Genomic DNA, 23,102 nt, shown 5'->3' with positions numbered 1-23,102 from the left:
TTTTGTCACAGTAAATAGTTGAAACCATTTAGCATGAGTAGCAACTGCTTGAGCCTTGATTTGCTTACTCATCCATGCTTCTTTACAATGCCTGATATGCTTAGAGTCGTGTCGGGTCTGATCCATCTGGATGATGAATCAGAATAGTTGTGTTCATGTCCTACAGTGTGAGAGTAAAGATGTGAATCTGATTTGGTAAAGGTAGTGATGAGAGGCCATGTAGGAATACATGGCGGGTTGTCTCATTGGGACCGTCCTTAAGAACTGAGTTCTGTGTATGTTATCCAAGACAAGATACTACCATGCATTGGGCCCTGAAATATGACCCCGCTCGGCTTATTAATTGCCTAGATCTCTGTCCAGGAGTTGCAATTAGTTTCTGGTGTTTGTAGGAAAAGTGTCGGCGGCCGTGTTTAGCTCTGCCCGACGGGGTAGGCTTCACTACGGTAGATACACAGTGGCATGGTGTACCAAGTGGCACCCGGTTGGTGGGCTTGGGAACCCTACGCGCATCGTTTGGGGCCGTAAAGGAAACCTCGGCCGGACTTCCTTGCGGGTTCAGTCTCAAATAGGCGATAAACCTGGACTAGGATCTTGTGTGGTTAACGGTCGTGGCCGACACCCACGCCAGTGCTTCCGCTTGAAGGTTGCCGAGATGCATGACGTGCATATGGTGCTAAGTGGTGGGAGCATGTGTGAAGAAGTATACCCCTGCAGGGTGATTCAATCTGTTCGAATAGTCGCGTCCTCGGTTATGGACTACTTGGAAACATTACGTGGTACATAGACAATTTAAATGGATACTTTAAAACATGCAAGATAAGTGTGAGTGCTATGGAAGGCCTTCTCGTAGGGAGACGAGAGTGGATCCATAGTGGTGTATTGAATTGGTGAATATGTGGACTCATGTGCGCTATCCCACCTCAAGGAAAGAACTTGTAGTCGTAGTACAGGTTAGCCAAGAGTCAAAGCTGGCTTGCTGCAATCAAACCCCACAATCCTTTCATTGAAACATGATGCATATGTAGATAGTTCTGATGTAAGACTTGCTGAGTACCTTTGTACTCATGGTTGCTTTATTTATGTTTTTGCAGAGAAGACTTAGACTCATAGAGAAGACTTAGACTCATTAAAGGTTCTACGCGATGTGTTCGATGTTGACTGGAATAGCTTGGGAATCCCAGACAGAGGTCTGGCTCCTTTGGTAGGGTCGTAGTAGCTTTCGAGGCTCTTCCAGCCACTTTTAGTAGATCTCTGTAACCAGACATGATTGCTTCCGCTTGTTGTTTGTATGACTTGAGTGTCGGGTCACGAGACCCCTGTTTGTAATAATTGACTCTTATGAGTTTTTAATAAATGCTTGAGTCGTAGAGTTATGTTGTGATGCCATGTTGTATCTACACATATCGTGCATAATGTGTGTATGTTTGAAATGCATTATATGTGTGGGATTCGACACCTGGTTGTTCGCCTCTAGTAGTACTCTTTACAGTGAAATGCCTCTTTGTGATTCCATCGAGCCTTGGTAGTTTGCTACTGCTCGGAACACATTGATTGACCGGCATGTATCCTTCTTTGCTGCTGCATCTGTCCCCTCGGGGAAATGCCATGCGGTGTAATGGAGTCCTTGTAGCTTGCTACGACTCGTCTACACACGCTGATGACTGACACCTACCTTGCTGGGTATTTATGCCTGTCCCTGTACGGTTGTACCACTGGGGTTTATAACTAGTCATGTCGACCCGGGTTCTTTGTCGTTTGAACGCTAGCAACATATTCATATACGTGAGCCAAAAGACGCAAACGGTCCCGCCAAGGTAAGGTGGCAGCCGTGGAGTTTACCGTGCGTGAGGCCGCAAAGTGATGTGATGTGTTACAGGCTAGGTTCTTATGACTCAGGATCGGGGTCCCGACATTGCCCTTGATAGGTTTTTCTATTTTAGGATAGATGTCGTACTATCAAGGGGGGCTCTCAAGTGAGTAGCTTGATCGTATCGTTCGTTGAGAGCTCAAACCATTTGCATCCTTGCATCATCTTTCTTGGTTCTTGTTTGATGGCTGTCTTTGTGAGTTGTAGAGCCTATGATCATCTTTATGACAAGCTTGTGTTCATCGAAAACGGAGTTCATGTGCATCTTCTATGATGTTTTCGTTGTTAGAGTTTTTTGCGGGTTCTTCATTCATAGAGGTTTCACATCTCTAAATCATTTAAAATTTTCTACTACCTGTTCTTGCTATAACAATTCGTTGTTTGGATAGTACCTGTCGTCTGCTATCCAACAAGCTTGAGTTTACTCAATTCGGACCCTGTATGCGAAAGTTATGGCTGTTTTTGTCTTATGTGTTTTTCACTAAGAGGTTGTACCGCCCCTAATAGAGGTTGTACTGGTCGACCGGTACAACCGGTGTTTTGAGCGGTTATACCGCTCCAAAATTGGTCTATAGGTTGTACCGGACATGTGCCGCACTACCACCGCACTACGTTCTGTTTTGGTGCGGTTCTTGGGCGGTGGTTGGGCGGTTGTATCTCTATATTACGTAGCCGGTTGTACTGCCTGCATCACCGGTTGTACCGCCCATGTGTTATTCTACACATAACGTGCATATTTGTGGGGACCTATTTAAGGGGGTCTTCTTCCCCAATGGTTCCCCAACTCTTGAGCTCATTTCCCTCCCATTGTTGACCTTCTTAGAGCTTGCTAACTCCCAATCCCTCCAATTATTCTTGCTCCTTTTTGAGGCAAAAGAGCGAGGAGATCTAGATCCACATTTCCACCAATCACTTTCTCCTCTTTGTGAGTGGAACCCCTTGGATCTAGTTCTTGGAGTTCTTGGTGTTCTTCTTTGTTCTTCCTCCCATTTTCCACCATAGCATTAGTTGCTATGGTGGGATTTGGGGGAGAAGGACTTGGGCACTCTGTGTGCCCTTGCAATTGCATTTGGTGCATAGGTTTGAGTTCTCCAAGGTGATACGTGGAAGTGAATTGTGAGAAACTCATTACTCTTGGGTGCTTGGTACCCTAATACTTGTTATTCTTGGGTGCATTGACATCCTAGAAGCTTGGTGGTCCCTCGGAGCTCAATCATTGTGCTGTAAAGATCCGGGCAAGCGTCGGGGTCTCCAATTAGGTTGTAGAGATTGCCCCGGGCATTTGAGGTTACCTCGAAGCCATATTCCATTATGGTAAAGATTCGTGGTGGTGTTGGGAGCCTCCAGTTAAGTTTTGGAGATTTCCCAACCTTTTTTGTATGGGTTTGGTGACCTCCTTCAAAGGTCCCTCAGTGGATCCCCACATCTTGCATTGTGCGAGGGCGTGAGGATATTACAATGGCATTAGTGGCTTCTTGGGGAGCATTGTTGCGCCACACCACTCCAAACAAAGATTAGTATCCGCAAGGGTTTGAACTTCGGGATACATCATCGTCTCCGCGTGCCTCGGTTATCTCTTACCCGAGCTCTTTACTTATGCACTTTACTTTGTGATAACCATATTGTTTCTTGTTATATATCTTGCTATCACTTAGTTGTTTATCTTGCTTAGCATAAGTTGTTGGTGCACATAGGTCAGCCTAGTTGCTTTAGGTTTTGTGCTTGACAAATTAAACTTTAGTTTTATTCCGCATTTGTTCAAGCCTAAACCGAAAAAAAATTAAAGCGCCTATTCACCCCCCCCTCTAGGAGACATCCACGTCATTTCATTGTTCATGTCACACTCCATCATGTAAAGGGCTTTCTCTGTCTTCAGTTGAATGTTTTTGGACATCAGGACTTCTATATCCTTCTTGTAATGACTTATGTCAGTCCTTAGAAACTCAACCTGACGCTCGAGACTGTAAATCTTATGACTGACAGTAGCATTGTCATCAATAATCTTGTCCCTCTCATTCTTTAGGTGAGCATTAAACTCTTTCATGGCCTTGACAGTACTCTCATGTGATGCGATTGGCTCGTGATTCAGCACGTCGACGTCACATGTCTTCTGCTCTTTGGGCGCTGGAGAAGGTGGAGCTCGTACGTATGGCTGGCAAGGGTTTCAAAATATCAACAATTAATTATCTGGTTACATATATTGATGATTGCAATGTGCCCATGCATGTTCTTGTAATAATTACCTGGTTGGTGCTCACTTTGCCTTTATCTTTGGCAAACACCGACCAGTGCTTAGAGGAGCCTTCCGAGATGTTGAAGTCGGAAATGTTGTAGCATCAAAAATTAGAGGAACTAAGTTTCTAAAAATGTATCACTGAAACCTATCAAATGCATGCCAAAGAAGAGCTAAATTTCTACAAATGTGTAGATGACTTTTATTAGCTTCTGCATTTTTTACTATTATGTTTTAAAATGAGAAACTAATTATGAGTGTGCTCGCTGCATAAAAGGAAGAGGTAGATCAATTGTGTAGATACCTATTTTTCTATACAACTTTGAAAGCTTGATAGATAAATAATCACAAATATGGGGCTTTGTTAATTCAATCTCTCACTAAAACCTATCGAATGCATGCCAAAGAAGAAATAAGTTTCTACAAATGTGTAGATAACTTTTTTAGCTTCTGAATATTTTACTATCATGTTTCCAAATGACAAACTAATTACGAGTGTTCTCGCTGCATAAAAGGAAGAGGCAGATCAATTGTGTAGATACCTATTTTTTCTATTCAACTTTGAAAGCTTGATAGATAAATAATCATAGAGATGGGGATTTGTTAATTGAATCTCTCACTGAAGCCTATCAAATGCATGCCAAAGAAGAACTAAGTTTCTACAATTGTGTAGATGTCTTTTTTAGCTTCTGTATTTTTACCTACATTTTCCAAATGAGAAACTAATTATGAGTGTGCTAGCTACATAAAAGGAAGAGGCAGATCAATTTTGTAGATACCTGTTTCTTTCTATGCAATTTGAAAGCTTGATAGATAAATGATCACAGAGATAGGGATTTGTTAATTAAATCTCTCACTCAAACCTATCAAATGCATGCCAAATAAGAACTAAGTTTCTACAAATGTGTAGATGACTTTTTTTAGCTTCTGCACTTTTTACCTACATTTTCTTCTCTTAAGTATACAAGAGAAAACCTACAACCCGCCTAGTCATCACCTGCATTCCTAAAACATACTAGCTAGAACAGCATGACCTCTAAGAAACATCTCCTAAGGTTGGCTAAATTTGGCACCTACAATACTTATTTACAAACCTCTTTAGATATGACATGGGAGGCGGCATCGGTGGGGCGGCGTCGAGCGCAGTGTCGGGCGGGGCAACGACAAGCGGCATCGGGCGGGGTGGCGTTTGGCGGCATCGGGCGGGGCGACGTTTGGCAGCGTCGGGCTAAGCGTCGGGTGGGGCAGCAACATGGATCGACAGGAGGACGATGGAGTTGGGGCTCGAGAGTGTGGAGAGTAGGACGCGCGGCGGGGATTAGACATATTAGTGATGGCATGTGCCCAATGAGGCAAAAGTGCGACACCGACGATAATGTTCAACGCCAGCACTAATCTGATAGCTATGGCCTTCAAATTTGTCCAACGACAACACTATTTGAAAATGTTAGTGTTCGCGTTGGTTACAAATGGTGCGCCATGAACAAGAGTTGTTACTAGCCATTTCTCAACTAGTGAATGGAGGATATATGCATTTGGTTGGATAGTAGCCCATCGTTTAACGATGACAATTAACAAAATAGTAGCAAGATGGAGCTTCTCTCGCTCAAAGTCTTCTGAACAGTTATCTCCGAAGAAATTAAGGTCATCATGAGAGCCAAGCAACTCAATGTATGAATTCCAAAACCCATAGATACTTCGGTTGGATTTTTCGAATAACCTTTGAATTGACATTTTAATCCCGTGGGACAATGCCTTCATTCCCAAAGTACTCAATCAATTGATCTAAGCATTACTGGCCATATTTGTTCTTCACTCAAACCCATAAGCATCTTTGTTTCTTCATCATTTGATGCCCTAAGGTACTTGATACATCTCCAACGTATCCATAATTTACGAATAATTCATGCCATGTTTGCCTATGTTTACAATACTTTTATATGGTTATGATGCACTTTATATGATTTATTTATACCTAACCCGGACTGACGTCGTTTTCATCAGAATTACCATGGTGTTGTTTTTGTGCAGAAAATGAGAGTTCTCGGTATCTACCGAAACTTTTTGATATTATTTTCTAGAGGAAATAAGAAATATTGGAGTGAAGAACCACCCGAGGGGAGCTACATGTGGTCCACGAGACAACGGGGTGCGCTCCCCCTAGACTGCGCCCTGATGGCTTATGGGGCCCACTGGCTCCGTTTGGCGTGATTCCAACACTAAAAAAAATACTATATATACTAGAAACCCAGAAATAAAGAGAGAACTTCTGCTCCACCGCCAAAACTCACTGTATCAACAAAAAACCCTTCTAGATCCTTTCTAGTACCCTGTCAAAGAGGGCAAATCATCGCTGGTGGCGATATTCATCATCCCGACGGAGGCCATGACGAGGAGGGAGTAGTTCACCCTCGGGGCTGAGGGTATGTACGAGTAGCTATGTGTTCAATATCTCTCTCTCGTGTTCTTGAGATGGCATGATCTTCATGTATCACGGTCCTTGTTAATCTAGTTCATCATATGATGTTGTTCCCTTCCTACCTTGTTGTGATGAATTAAATCTTTCCCTTTAAGATCTCATTATATTGGATTGAATATTTTGGTTTGAGAACAGTTCATGTATGTCTTGCATGCGGATACATGTAGTGACATTGCGGTATTCAAGTGATTCACTTGATATATGTTATGGCATCAACTTGCGGAATCCGGTGACCTTGGGGATCTATGCATAGGAGTTGATTGCATGTTTTCATATTATGTTCTCTGGTAGAAATCTTGGGGTGCTCCTTGAAGTTCTTTGTGTTGGACTGAATATGATACATCTGAAATTCTTTGATGCATGTCTCTTAATTTACCTACGGACACTTGAGGTAACATAGGAGTATCTAGGTGACATTAGGGTTGATTGATATGTATCATGGGTGTTATTGTAGTACGAACTCTAGGGTTGTTTGTGACACTTATAGGAATAGATCAAAATATTGATCAGGAAAAATAACTTTGAGGTTGTTCTACTACCTACATAAATTTCATATTATTGTTCTCCACTAGATAGGAACTTTGGAGTGACTATTTGTTGCATGTTGAGGAATGATCATATGATTCTACTATGTTAGCATTGTTGAGAGATTGCACTAGTGAAAGTATGAATCCTAGGCCTTATTACCAAGCATTTATACAATGTTTTGCTTGTTGTTTTACACTTGCTACCTTGCTGTTTTTATATTTTCATATTAGAAAAACCTATATCTACTATCCATATTTCACTTGTATCACAATCTCTTCGCCGAACTTGTGCACCTATACAATTTGCCATTGTATTAGGTGTGTTGGCACACAAGAGATTTCGTGTATTTGATTGTAAAGTTGTTTGAGAGAGACCATCTTCATCCTACACATCCCATGGGTTGATAAACCATAGGTCATCCACTTGAGGGAAAATTGATACTATCCTACAAAACTCTATGCTTGGAGGCCCAATAGAGTCTACAATAAAAAAGTTCCTTAGTAGACATCAACACTTTGGTCCGTAGATCTCGATCACGGCTCTATGATTCTTTGAACCGCCTTGAGGATTGTATCTTCACCAATTCGGACCACTCACATCGAGCGAGCACCCACATGCATACACTCGAAGGGCCACATCACACTTCATCAATGGACCCTCACTAATTTCTCCACACGCACTTAGTGTCAATTTAAACCAAGGATCATACCCTCAACAACTTTTACAATGGTATTGAAGAAACTTCGGTGCATCTGAAATCACCATTGGCGCAAAGTAATCCTTCATCATCTTGGCATGACCTTACTCTCTATCACAATTTATATACAGGAAACCGAACTAAGATGTAAGTCTTGATCTCCTCAAGTCCTCGTGAATGATAACGACGACGGTCATCCCAAAATCATCATCATCTTATTCCCCCACCCCTTAGATAAAGATTCAACAACTAACATTTACCTTAATCTCTTCATATACCAATTGCAATATTCAATGATGAATATGATTGCAATATGTCACGACCCACCTTTTCAGGCATACAATCTTCGTGCGTTTCTATGCCAACCCCTGAATTAAACCGTGAGCATACACGATAGCGATGTTGTATCATACATAAATGTGTTCTTTATTAAATCGCTTGATCCAGAAAGAAAATAGTCTTATAAACTGTAGCCATGTACTAGACAAAATACATAGTCTTACAATAAGCAAACAGAGTTCATAACAACTAGAAATGAAGGTGAATCGAAGCTAGATATCTTGGTAAACTCCGTCAACACCACGAGAAATCATGTCGAGTGGAGGCACGAAACACTACGTAAGTCCCTTCTTGTAGTAATCACCCGCAACATGATACGTTGCAGGCACTAGGTCAACACATTAAAAGTATTCGAAAGTTCACAGTTCAGTGGAAACCTATTCATCTACATGCACTTTGGCTCGTGGGGTTCAATGCTCTTTGCAGAAACATAGTTTTTTCCTATATATTTTGTAGTGGACTACTTTAATAGTGATCAAACTATATCACGTGGTAAACCTGGACATACTGTATCACACGGTAGTCCTGGACGGCTCGTATCATGCGATCTTCCAAGGCAGTTTGAGTATTTCAGCATCCACATAACACTTCTGCCCCAAGCCTTTCTCCAGAGACCATGGGTCCTCTAGTCCTCTGGGATCAACTCCATACCTCTTTTGGTTCAACTCATTAATTTTAGATGGAAGAGATGTTGAGATCAAGCTAACTATTCTCTAATGAGCTGCTCAAAAATATCCGTAACCTGGATCACGAATCATCATGATCACTTTTATACACTCTGTAGAGGTTTATGTAATTTACTTGTCATTCTAATCAAACTTCACTCAATAAGTAGCTATGTAGATCAAGACAACACTTTCATGAATTAGTTTCCCTCTCAAATGGTAGACCAAGTCCAACCTATACACCTACAATTGATGCTCCTTACGAGGGTTCCCACAACCTACTTGGTCTAGACAGAGCCCATATTGTCTCATGGTCACACATGGAAGCTACTCAACTTTGAACTTGTAAAATACCTTTGATTCTTGGGTGGAATTCCCCATCAAATACTAGACACTGATGATCCAATCAAAGCGAGTCCACCCAGATTGTTTCATTAATTAAGTTGTAGTTAATTAGTCAACCATGAGGCCATACGATGGAATAATACTTGATGTTTCCCAATCCACATTGTAGAACCTAAGCACCTACTCGATGGTCACGAGATAGGGTAAGTTTGAGCCGTTGACAACTATTGGGTTGTACAGAATTTAGCATCATAAATTCACACACCTAAAATGGAAAACTACAATACAAATAAACTACTCGAAAATACGATCAAAGTGGAACTTACCTTGGTTGTTATTGACACTGGTGCACTCCTCACAGTCACAAGGGTTGCACTCCTCATAATCTTAGATTAACAAAAATAATAGATAGCAATTCTAAGCACATAATTCATGCAAAGGGAAAAATTGCGTGAATGCAAAAGCACACATCATAGTGTTGGGTTGCTTGATTTGATTCATATTGATCTGGTCTTTCAATTTGATTTCAAGATTTCGTTGGTATTTAACTTCATTACAATATTCAAGTAGGGTTAGTTAGCTAGGTTCAATCCTAATAGAGTTAACTTGACATTTTATTTTGAATCTTATGAACCCTCAATAATTTAAACCTCATTAGATAATGTAACTTGGTTTGAATTTGAAATTGGACTTCCATTATTTGAATTTTAATTCACCTAAGTTTGATTTTCAATTTTCAATTTATTCCTCTTAGGTCAATATGATTCAATTATTAAATTTAATAGGAACATTGATTATTTTTCTATTTTATAAAATAATTAGGGCTTATCATAACTACATTAACTTGAACTGTGATTCAAATTATCTTTTAGAAAATTTTACATGGTTTTCTATTATCGCCCACATAAGTCTAGGATTTATTATAACTCATTTTGGTTTATTTACAAATTTCATTTCAGTTAAAAAAATTCAAATAAATGTGAAGCTAGGGTTGCTAAGTTTCTGTCCATAAACTTATTATAAATAATATAATTTTTTTACCAACAATTGGCTATATTAAGCTACATTTCACTAGCTCCAAAATGCAAAAAGAATCGCCTAATTTGCATTTGTGGATTACAAATTATGCATTGTTTAGTATTTAATCCATTTTGTTTGAAATTAAAATCTAAAAATTTCAAATTTAATTTTCTTAAAATTATTCACAAATTCATCTTATAAGGCATCATTTGCAAAAATAATCATTCAATTAGGCTCTATGGATAATTATATATGAAGGTTTTAAGTTCTAGGGGCACACTTTGATTGGTCGATACTGTTTTGATTTGGAAAATAAAACGTGATTAATTGTGGGGACCCCGACTTATGGGTCGAGATCGCCGTGCTCAGTGATCCGAGAGATCAGCTCACCGAACACAGATACCAAATAAAAGAGTCTTACATCCAAGTATCGATTATTACATCACATGACCAAATGATCAAGTTCACAAGGGAGGTCCTACGGCCAAATCACTCTGATACAACTAGTTGCGGAAAAATCATAGGGGCTAAGCGGGTGCCCATGCCATCAATCCTACACCAACAGGCATTCTGACTTGGAAGCATCCTAGTTCGCACAGGCGTTTCCGAAAACGTACTCATCTCCAAACTCCGGTCCTTCCATGTTTGGTCAATAACATAACCAATGGCAAGCCAATGAGTACTTTGAATGTACTCGCAAACAACCCATGATATGGACAATCAAAGTGAAGGATACAATATCATGCATCTTTGGTGGAATTCATCAGGGTGGACTGATCATGAACATGCATCAAGTTATAGAATTACTTTTGAAGAATAGGTTACAGATATCAATATATTTGTTGAGGGCTGAACCATCTGGGCTCACCCTATATGCCAAGTCACCGAATTTGGTCATATCATTAATTTCCATAACAACACCTTTTTAATCACCACACACACTCACACACACTTGGTTTATGTGGAAATAACTAGACGTGGTTTAAGCAGGATTACCCAACTGTACTTGACTGTGGACACATCTATTAGAATAGTTTTACACTCTCCAGAGGTAGTACGCTGGACCCACGAGATCCGGGAAACTTCCGTGTCATCCACGACTCGCGGTATATAGCATACCCGAGGTAAGTACCCGATCAATGCCTTTCCCCTGACGATACTAGACAAAGAGGTCCACTCGATTGGTACCCAGCCCACATGTTGTACGTCTTACGAGCACCGACTCTGGACAGTACCAACCATGCAGGGTCCAACGGTGTGACTGGAACTCATAAAATGGCATAGTCGTCCTACCTGGCACGACCCCATCACGAGAATGACCACACATCACTCCCGCCACTAGTAATGTGGCTCTTTGCTAGCACCGACCAGAGTAATTAACATAGCCCCGTCCCATAAGGGGTAACGTGGTCGTACTGGTAAGGTTGGGACGGTCGAGACATCATAAATCTAATCCCATTTTCGAAACCATACTCACACAAATACCGGGTGCATCACTTCACCAAAAGTGACCACCTAACTCATCATCACCCTCGGGCATTAGTGGCACCCGACGGGTTTTCATAAACTCTTGATTTATGTCATCAACATGCTCATGATAATACTACTTTCAACTTTACTTGTCAACATGATATTAGCATGACCCTCAAGGGGTAGGATCAAGCTCAATGCATGTGCTCCGGGGGAGCTATCGGTAAAATCATATCAAATGATTACCGACACTTATGATCATATGCAACGGAAATACTTGCTATTTTGACATGCAAAGTAACAAATGCTCAGTCATGGTCAAAGGGCTGCTTGCCTTGGTCAGCTAGGTATCCGGGGCCTTCGAGGTCTTCCGCTCCGATTCCCTCATCACACGGATTTTCTATCATCGATAAAACAATAAATAATAAAATAGCTCACACAGGAATAAACAACAGATAAGTTAAAATCAGATCACCAACTTTGAGTAGAAGAACTGCTAGCTATCAAGGGCATGTAGTGCAACTCAAGGTAGGGTTTTACCTTGATCAGAAATAAGTAAAGGTTTTTGGAAATCAATGTTACGAAATAGGGTTTTGATCATCACATGATCAAACAAACAAACATATAATGACAATCATGGCACTCAAAACATTAGTTTGGAAATGTTTTAACAAGCTCAGATTTTCACAATACAGATAAGTGGTAGTAAAAACAAGGTGTGACAGACCTATCCCCCTTACAAGAATCTCGTCCTCGAGATTCCTAAGCTAGGTGCTAAAAAGGTCTGGAAACTCAGATCGGAGATAGTCTTAACGCTCCCATGTTGCTTCGGCTTCAGTGTGGTTTCTTCATTGAACGTTGAAATACTTGATGGTGCGGCTTCTGGTGCAACGCTCCGCTTCATCTACAATGTGGATCGGCTTCTCGCGGTAGGTGAGCTCAGGCTGAAGGTCAATGGCCTCGTGGTCAATGTCCTCGTAAAGATCGGGACAATTTGGCACTTGAAGACACTTCCAAAGTTGTGACACGTGGAATACGTTGTGCACACCCGAAAGTTCCGGAGGTACCTCCAACTGATAAGCCACTTCTGCACGCCTTGTCGTGATCTTAAAAGGTCCAATGAATCTTGGAGTGAGTTTCCCTTTAACACGGAAACGCTTGGTTCCCTTGAGAGGTGTTACACGGTGGTACACCAGGTCTCCGGGAATGAACTCCACATCCCTGCGGCGAGATTCCGCATAGCTCTTTTGTCGAGACTTGGCTGCTTTTAGATTATCTCGGACCAGTTGCACCTTCTCTTCTGCCTTGTGCAAAACTTCCAACCCGAAAATCAGCCCTTCTTCAATTTCGGACCAGTTGAGCGGGGTGCGGCACTTTCGTACGTACAACACTTCGAACAGGGCCATCTGGACACTGGACTCGTAGATGTTGTTGTATGAAAACTTAGTGAACGGCAGACAGTCTTCCCATTTGGCTCCATGCGCCAAGACGCACGCGCGGAGCATATCTTCGAGTATCTGATTCACTCTTTCCGTTTATCCGCCCGTTTGCGGGTGGAAAGCGGTGCTGAAAGAGAGCTTGGTTCTGAGGGCTTCTTGGAACTTTTTCCAAAACCTTGAGGTGAACTGCGTGCCTCGGTCAGATACAATCTCCTTGGGAACTGTTTTTAGGAGAACTACCATGGTGTTATTTTTGTGAAGAAATAGAAGTTCTCGGATTGGGCTGAAACTTTTTGGTGATCATTTTTGGAACGGAACAAACCCCTGAAGCTTCATCGAAGAACCAAACAAAGTCCAAGGTAGTGACAAGCTCGGTGCGCTCACCCAGGGGTATGGAGTGCCTATCGGGCTTGTTGCTTCCTTGTGGCCCCCCTTCACGTGAAACCGACACCCAAAAATCATATAAACCCTAGAAACCCAAAAACTTAACCTAGAACTTCTGCTCCGTCGTTGCAAGCCTCTGTCCTGAAGTGATGTCATATGGAGCCCTTTTTCAGCACCCTGCTAGAGGGGAAAATCATCACTGAAGACCATCTTCATCATCCCGACGGTTTCCATTTCAAGGAGGGAGTAGTTCACCCTCTGAGGTGAGAGTATGTACATTATATGGTGTTCTGCCCTCTCTATCTTGTGATGAATTGACTCTTTCCCTTTTAGTTTTCGTTATGTTGGATTGAATCCTTTAGATCTGAGAATACTTGATATATGTCTTGCATGCGGATACCCATGGTGAAAGCGAGGTATTCTACTAAATCACTTGATGTGTGTTTTGGTAATAAAATTGTGGATTCCCGTGGTGACATTGGGGGTAATCTATGCACATGGGTTGGTACACAATTTCTTCCTACTTTCTCCGATAGAAATTTGGGATAGTCTTTGAGGTTCTTTGTGTGGATTGAATATGATGATTCTTAAATTGTTTGATGCAAGTCAAATAGTCAAATCTCAGATACTTGTGGTGACATTGGAGTATCTAGGTGACATTAGAGTTGATTGATGTGTATCATAGGTATTATTCTAGTACAAATTCTAAGGATATTTGTGATAATTAGAGCGATGGCTCAATAAATTTATCAGAAAGGTGACTTTGAGGTGGTTTACTACCAACACCAATTTCATTTTTTGTTCTTCCCTAGATAGGAACTTTGGAGTGATTCTTTGTCGCACGTTGAGGGATGGTTGTATGATTTAATTATGTTAGAACTATTGAGACAATGCACTAGCGAAAGTTAGAACCCTAGATCCTATTTCCAGGCATTGGCATAACATTTTGCTCGCTGTTTTCCACTTGCTACCTTCCTTTTTTTATTTTTTTCTAATTACAAAGACCTATATCTATTATCCATACTACTATTGTATCACCATCTCTTCACTGAAATAGTGCACCTACACAATTTACTATTGTATTGGGTGTGTTTGGGAGACAAGCGATTTCTTGTATTTGATTGGAGGGCTGTTTGAGAGAGATCATCTTCATCCTATAGCTCCCATGGATCAATAAACCTTAGGTAATCCACTTGATTGAAATTTGCTACCATCCTACAAAACTCTGCGCTTGGGCGCCTATAGAGTCTACAAGAATAAAGTTGTGTAGTAGGCATCAAACTCTTTTTCAGTGAGCAGGCCCACATGTTACCTCCTCAGCGAGAGGCAGACGGGCCATGTACCTTGGTTGCCATTGGGCCGACAGTAGCCCTTAGGCCCGTGACATGCATGCTCCGCAAGTGAAGCATGAAACGGCACGGGTCGAAATGTCGTGGGTCCCTATGAACTGCTTATCCACCAGGTGACGCGTGTCAGCCGTGACGGGACAAGACCCAGCCACTTCTCCCACAATTTCCCCGGAACTGCACATCCTCCTTAAATCTATCATGCGTGCTAGGCGAAACCATCATTGCTTGCCTTTCACCACACGCTTCCGTGAGCATTGCCTCTCATTTCATGTGCACGTCCCACCCACTGCTCTCCTTTCTCACCTGCTTCTCTGCCTCCTCTATTGCTTCTTCCATAGCCATAGCACGGAAGAGAAGCGTCACCGCTGCTGGAGTGCTGGTGGAGCCAGCGCTACCGCCCTCCATAATCAAGAATTTGGAGGGGTTGCAGAAACTCATCTCACTGACGGCCACTGCTCACAACGAGCATGGTGCCACCAAGATCTGGATGGGATAAAAGCCGACCATGGGGTTGTCGGCGGTGACGGTCCCTTTCTTCTTCCTTTGCATCTTTGAAGGATTGCTTCCTCCCTTCTTAGACTTCTTCAGTGCGGATCTGGAGCATTGTAAGATCAACGCGCTCCATCTCCACCTCAACTCCGTATTCCTCGTTGCCACCTTCGCCTACCTCTATGAGGAATTCCTGGAGGTAATGCCCTTGTTGGACCTATTTTGCACCTTCTACAACATGTGGTGCAAGGAGGGACTAATCGCGGGGTGTGCCTCCTTCCTCATGGTGGACCGCGTGCCAGGCCAGTTCATCAACATTAGCCGCTCAAGAAGGTGGAGAACCTCAGGGTGCACTGGATCTACATGAAGATACGCTAGTGCAGGCCCTATTCGCGTTGCCTACATGGCCTGTTGTGAAGAGCTCGGGCTGGGGGTACTCCAAAATGGAGGATGCCTAGTTCGGACTAATTGTTGCCCGGCTGCATGCGCTTCGGGCAGTGGGGCTCACGTGCGCCATGGTGGTGCGTGAGTTCATGCTCCAATGCATCACTCTCTCGCCATGGTGGTGCGTGAGTTCATCCGGACTAGGAGTGCCAAGGGTGCCAAGACCGCACTAGGTTGTGTGCCGACTCCCTGTAGACGCCGATGTTGGAGGCAGTTGTGCACATCCTCTTTCCTGAAGGCATGCGTGTAGAGTTTCCATTTGGGGTGAAGCCCTTGTAAATCCATGTCAATTGTGCGGCACTTCGGGATCTAATGTCGGCCTTCGAACAACAGGGCTTGGTCCTCGAAGGCCAGGAGGGGCCCCGCGGCAACCCCATCCTCATGATGCCCGCACTAGGGGGCTCTAAGGATGCCGGCCATCTCCCAGTGTTGGCGACGGTGGTTGCGGGTGGTGGGGGCACATGTCGGAATGCCATAGCTTGCTGCTAGCGGACAGGGAGGAGGACGACGACGACAACGTTCAACTTCGCCAGTTCATCGACGCCCCCTCTAAGCGAGCGGGGGCGGGGGGGATGAGGTGGTGGAGGCGCCAAACCCCCACCGGGGAAATATAGATGGGGCCTACGGGCCTCAGTGGGAGACATGCCAGCTGAGCACGACCCACGCGAGCTTCAGCAGGCCTTGCGGAGCACCCTCGAGAGGAAGCTTTGTAGGGGCCCATGGAAGTGGCAGCAGCAGCCGCTCAAGGTCCCTCCCGAAGAGGAGGTGCTAGCCCTTCCCCATGAGTAAGTTTACAACTTTCTCTTGTTTACTACTCCTTGGTGCTAGTATATTGAATCGTTGGTCCAGCATGGCGCCCACGTGCAAGAAGCATAGGGACGTCATATCTACGGCGCCATCGCCTCCATCGCATGTCAGGGAGGCCTCCACACCCTCGCCAAGCCCTGCGAGTCTTGCAGGCCTTGCCTGCCAGCTAGAGGCAGAGGCAGAGCGAGTGGTGTTAGAAGAGGAGCACGAGGGGTCTCCTCCCCCACGCAAAGACCTTCCGCCCACCTATGGAGGGAGACATGCCTCCGGAGGCGCCCGATGCTGAAGGCTCCACCCACATGAAGGTGGAGACTAAGGCGGACCATCAGGTGAGCACTACACCCGCCGGGGTGTATGATGCACACCCACGAGATGCAGCGAGCCCCAAGCGCACGCCACCAAACTAGGATGAGGAGGAGGTAGCACCCACCTCCAGCGCATGGGTGGCAATGTTGCCCTTGCCAACGGCAAGGGGCCTCCAAAAGAGGAAGCTTCCACGCGTACTCCACGGGCGGCCTTCCCACGAGTTGCACCGGGGCACCCCCATGCTTGGTCCTTCAAAGGATCACCAGCAGTGCCCTGGCCAGGCGTGAGGCCTTTGGGAGCACTCGCGCCGCTCTTGATGCGCTCAAGGACGACCTCCAAGCGGAGGAGTCACGACTAGCAGCCGAGCACTTGAGCCTCACTGTCGGATGGTGCCATCTCGAGATGGGCGTCAAGATGGGCCATAGGCATGACGATGTGGCCAAGGAGAAGCGAAGCAACCACGATGCCAAGGAGCTGTCAAAGAGCGTCGTCCGCGAGCCAGAGGTGGCTGATGAGCGGCACATGGAGGCCGAGTCCCGTGCGTGACGGGTGGAGGAAAAATTACCCTCTGCAAGCAGGAGCTAAAGGTACACGAGCATGCATCTGTTGCACGCGAGCAAGAATACTCTGCCCATGAGAAGGAGCTGGCCAATAGAGATGAGGCCATTCTTCGACGGGAGGCCGACATGGACATTCAAGAGCGAGAGGCCGCTCGGACCACCTCTGACCAGGAGGTGGAGCGCGAGCGGCTCACGACCCTGAGAGACAGGTCCTTGCCGACATGGTCATCTTCGAGTCAGCGTGCGCCAAGGCCAACGCCCAGCTCTAGAGGTGGAGGACTGTGGTCAAAGCCGATGTTGACGCTAGAGTCACCAATGAGCGAGCGACCGCTCTAAGGAGTACCACGACAAGCTGGAGCAGCAGGAAGCTCGCTTTTAGCTGAAGCACAACAAGCTCAAAAAGGAGATCGACGAGCTTAAGGCCCAGCTCCGAGACGCCGAGAGGAGCCTCTAAGGTGCCCTTAAGTGCAAAGGGGATGTCGAGGTAGATCTGGCGTCGTTGTAGGCGCAAGTTGGTGCAGCCTCCGATGCCGTGCAGAAGGGTACGGACGATGATGCGCAGGCGCAGATGACGCAGATGCAATGCACCAAGTTATTCTTGGGCCTCACCATACGTGTCATTGAAGTGCTCGGCCACTTTGTAGAGTATGTTCTGGCACTGCTCGCGCGAACTACAAAAGCGGCTACCTCGACTTCTTTATCAAGGTGGTGGAGGTGCTAGAGTCGGGAGTCTCCAAGGTGGATGAAGCCATCCAGGGAGGCACCCGCGACCTCTTGGACTCTGCGGAGACGTGCGTCTTCTCCAACCCTTGCCACCGTGATCATACCTTTGACTTCACCCGTGTGATGGAACCAGTGCTCATAGAGCTCCACGGCCAGCTCAGGGATGAGGTGCACTAGCATGTGGAGGCCATGATCGAGTGGTTCATGTAGGTAGAGCATTCAAAAGAAGGTGACAACCTCACGGTGGACCACCATGATGATCATGAAAAAGACGACGCCTCCTTCACTTGAGGCTTTATTTTTCTTTTCTTACTGCATCGTGGACCACCCGGCCCCGTGGGGGTGTGAAATCATTCACATTGAACTTCTGTCTTAAATAGTTAATGCTTTGTCCATTTCAGTTTTCCTCCTGAGCTCTTTCTTTCCCTTTTGTGTTGCCCTTGTGGCCTGCATTGCTGGAACCCAGCCCCCAAGGAGGGCTACACCGTTGCTGGTACTCTTGGAGTGTGCGCTCATCAAGGGCAGAGGGTGTAGGGATCTTAGGGCTGGTAGGAGTCCTTGATACGCGATTGAGGGATCGATACAAGATAAAAAATTTAGCCTAACCCAATTTCTAGGATGGCAGAAATTTAGCAGTTCTGACAATTCTAGAGCACACTACACATTGCTAGTCAACATATATTGTAGCGGAGAAGTAAAGGCTTTGCACATGTAAAGGAGTGGCGTTTAGGACATCAAACACAAGGGGTTGACACAACAATTTTTGTCATGGTTCCGATAGGTGGCACTATCGTATGTCCATGTTAGTGGAGACTTCAACCCACGGAGGATAACAGCTGCAAGAGTCCATGAAGGGCTCCACCCACGGAGGGTCCACAAAGAAGGGGCCTTGTCTATACCACCACGACTTCCATCCACAGAGGACTAGCCTTACTCACGACACACATCTTCACAAAGTAGGCGATCTCCTTGCCCTTACAAACATCTTGGTTCAACTCCACAACACGAAGTAGGAGGCTCCCAAGCGACACCTAACCAATCTAGGAGGCACCACCCTCCAAAAGGTAATAGATGTTGTAGATCAATGAACTCCTTCCTCTTGTGCTTCTAAATATAGTCTCATCAACAAAAACCTCTCTCTCACAGAATATGCATGGGTAGGAGAGGTTGATTTGGTGGAAAGAAGTTTGGGGAGGCTAGAGTTCAAGATTCAAATGATAGGATTGGAATATCTTGGTCTCAACACCTGAGTAGGTGGTTCTCTCTCAGAAAATGGATCTGGAAATGAAGTGTGTGTTCCAAGTGCTTCTCCCACGAATGAGAGGTGGGTGAATGGGTATATATAGGCAACACCTAAAATCCAACCGATACACACAAAAGAGCTAACTTGGTGACACCGAAGTGGACAACTCGGTGGTACCAATTAGCACTAAAGTTGTGAACTTTTGAATCTCGGTGAGACATATATATAGAACTCGGTGGCACCAAAAAGGTGACCAAAGGTCAGATGACCAAACTCGGTGGCACCGATACTCAAACTCGGAAATTCCGATTTTGTGTATCTTGGCAACAGAATGTTGGTCACACTGAAGTCGGTTGCACCGATGCAGTTTAGGTACCATCGATTTGGCGGGAATGGCTAGGGTTGTGTCTTAGGTTCAAACTTTGTTGGTCCGATGTGGCAACGTTGGTGACACCGAATTTGTGTATGTGGAACTTGATAGAGAGGATATGTGGGAAAAATGACTGAGTGTTTTGGTGGCTAACTTTGAGCATTTGAGCAATCAGTTCATTTTACTACCTCACCCCCTTGTAATAGTATTGGCTTTGCTATGGACTCGAAAGTGATTTCTCACAAATATAAAATGAAGAGTCTTATAGCTTGAAGCTTGAGACAATATTATTCCTTTCTTGCATCAAGGGGCGTCTCCACATAAACCTTAAGCCATAGCTCTTCATGGACTAAGCGTGAAATATCTAGGTAAAAGTGTTAGTCCAAGAGGCAATGTATGTTGTCATGTATTATCAAATTAACCAAGGGAGCATATGTGCTTTCAATCTCCCCTTTTTTGGTAAGTGATGACAACATACAATCAAATCTTGAAATAAAGATACTTATAAGGATATGACAGCTTCGACAAACATATGACTAGTACAAACTCCCCCTAAATGTGTGCAATCCCTTTAAAGGATAGTTGCTTTGAAATGCATGGGCACACACAAGGTATAGGGACAAGACAAGTCATATGGATCTTGGCTATATGCATCGAACATGTGTGAATGAAGGACTTCCATGTTCAAGACTCCCTCTTGCAAACAATATGTGCAAGAAACAATGGTCATCATGAACAAGGACATAGAAGTGCACTTGGAAAAAACAAATGTTAGATAACAAAAGAGTACCCTATTGTAAAGATGCAAGGAACTTCAAAGATCCCAAGAAACTGAGGACATATTAAAGATAGGATTTGATGAAAGAATATGTCTCCAAAGAGCAAGAAATTTTCTCCCCCAAAGATAAATATGTAAAGTTTCCTCTCCCTCTGAATCATAGCATGTAGACATTGGGAGTAGGCAGGGAAAATAAGTTCAAACCAATAAAGCCATGTTTATCTCTACCCCCCTTAATGTTGTTGCTCCCTCTTTTTGTAGAAGCTTCTTGACAGTACTTATCCCCTATAATAGCTTCATTAAATGGAAGTGTTGATGATATTTCTCCCCATTTGGCATAATTACCAAAAAGAAAGACAAAGGGTAAGGGCTCATTGAGAGATAGGGATCTTGGATACTTCTCTCTTTTGTAAGGGTTCCTTGAATTTAGCTTTGCCCCCCACCTAGATATTTTGTAGGGCTCATCGAATGTTCTCCCCCTTAGGTATGGATAAGAGGTCCTTGATTGATCTACCCCTATGGTAGGGGTCTTTGATAATTCTCTGTATTATATTGCATGGGATCACTGAGATTTTTCTCCCCTTAGAGAAGTTGTCTCCCCCAAGACAATAGTCCAGAAGAAATTTATCAGAGCAACAAAGTCAGAAAAATCAGAGTCACCGAGGCATAATTATTTTGTAGAACCGAGATTAATATTTTTGCCTCTGGGATAAATCGGTTGGACCGAGTTTCCCAATCCGGTGAAACCGAGTTGAAGTGATAGTGAACTCTTTAACGAAAACTAGGTTGATCGAAAGTATTGTTTCAAAAGTCTAGAGTAAAAAGAATGATAATCCCAACTGAGATAGTTAAAAAAAGTAAGAAGAATAAATATAATTTTTTTGAAAATACACACATATAGATGAGAGAGGGATGGTTCTAAGAATCTGAAAGATCAAATGTGAACCATACGTTTCCATCTAGATGTGGGGCGGTGACTAGGTCACCTATATTAGAGTATTTGACTTGAGGAGTCAAGCAAGGATGCTTGATCATAGGTCATACTCATCGTTAAGCTTGAAATGGGGTTACCATTTTTTGATTAAGCATTTTGATGTATTCATATCACTTGAGTTCCTTTACTTCATTAATTGGTGTAGAGCTTTATCAAGGATATGAGTACATACCTTCGAATGATGTTGTTGACGTAACATGTAGGAGAACTTGTTGTGGATGCTCAAGGTTGATGAAGATGATCTTGTGTTGGGAGCAATCCATGTAGTTTTGGTTCACTTTTCACCTACAATAGTTAGTCACGCAAGGAAGAACATAATATATCCAAATGACATGAGTGAAATTCATAATCATAGTGTTGTCAAGGATATGATTTTATTATCTTCTTCCTTCATCTCCGAAGAAATAGTTTGTTAATACTTGTCCATTTCAAGATTGCTTTTGTTTGGAGTTGGTTGCAATCTTGTGGAGTGTATTTCATCCAAGTACCTACAAAATGTTAGATACAATACAAGGGAGCATAGTTTCCAAGACATAAGATGATCATATGAATGACATCAAGGAATAGTCAGTCAAGCTCATGCCCTTGCATGCATCCGAGTGAGTCTAGCTCAAGTTTCAAGCATCAATGATGTTCAACTCACTCCTCAAATGACATAACACTTTCTCATCAAGTGGTTTGGTGAAAATATTAGTCAGTTGTTTGTTAGTACGAACATGCCTTAGATCAATATCTCCTTTGGCAACATGATCACTGATGAAATGATGTCGCACTTGGATGTGCTTAGTTCTAGAATGTTGTACATGATTATATGCAATCCTAATAGAACTTTCATTGTCACACAACAATAGGACTTCTCAAACATGAATGCCATAATTATTAAGCGTTTGAGACATCCATAGTAATTGAGCACAGGAAGATCCAACGACAATGTATTCAGCTTTGGCAGTTGATAAGGATACCGAGTTTTGTTTCTTGGATATCCAAGAGACAAGAGATCTCCCAAGAAATTGACATGTACTCGAGGTGGATTTTCTATCAACCTTGTCTCCAGCATAATCCGAGTCGGAATAGTCAACAAGATCAAAAGAAGGTCCCTTGGGATACTATATGCCAAAGTTTGGTGTATGTATAAGGTATCTCACTATCCTTTTCACTGCCAACATAGGACATTCTTTAGGTGCTGCTTGATAGCGGGCACACATGCAAACACTTAGCATGATATCAAGACGAGAGGCACATAGATATAGCAATGATCTTATCATTGAGCGATAAACCTTTTGATGAACGGGTGCATCATCCTTAGTGAGGTCAAGATGTCCAGTAGTAGACATGGGGGTTCTCATACCTTTGCATTCTTGCATGTTGAACTTCTTGATCAAGTCCTTGGTGTACTTGGTTTGGGAGATGAACATACCTTCTCTCGACTATTTGATTTGTAATCCAAGGAAGAACCTCAGTTCACTCATCATGGACATCTCGTACTTCTCTGACATCAGCTTTCCAAAATTTTCACTAAAATGTGGGTTAGTAGAACCAAAGATAACATCATCCACATATATTTGACAAA

This window comes from Hordeum vulgare, chromosome 1H, assembly GCF_904849725.1.
Source record: "Hordeum vulgare subsp. vulgare chromosome 1H, MorexV3_pseudomolecules_assembly, whole genome shotgun sequence".
Taxonomy (NCBI): Eukaryota; Viridiplantae; Streptophyta; class Magnoliopsida; order Poales; family Poaceae; genus Hordeum; species Hordeum vulgare.
This window is presented reverse-complemented; position numbering follows the sequence as displayed.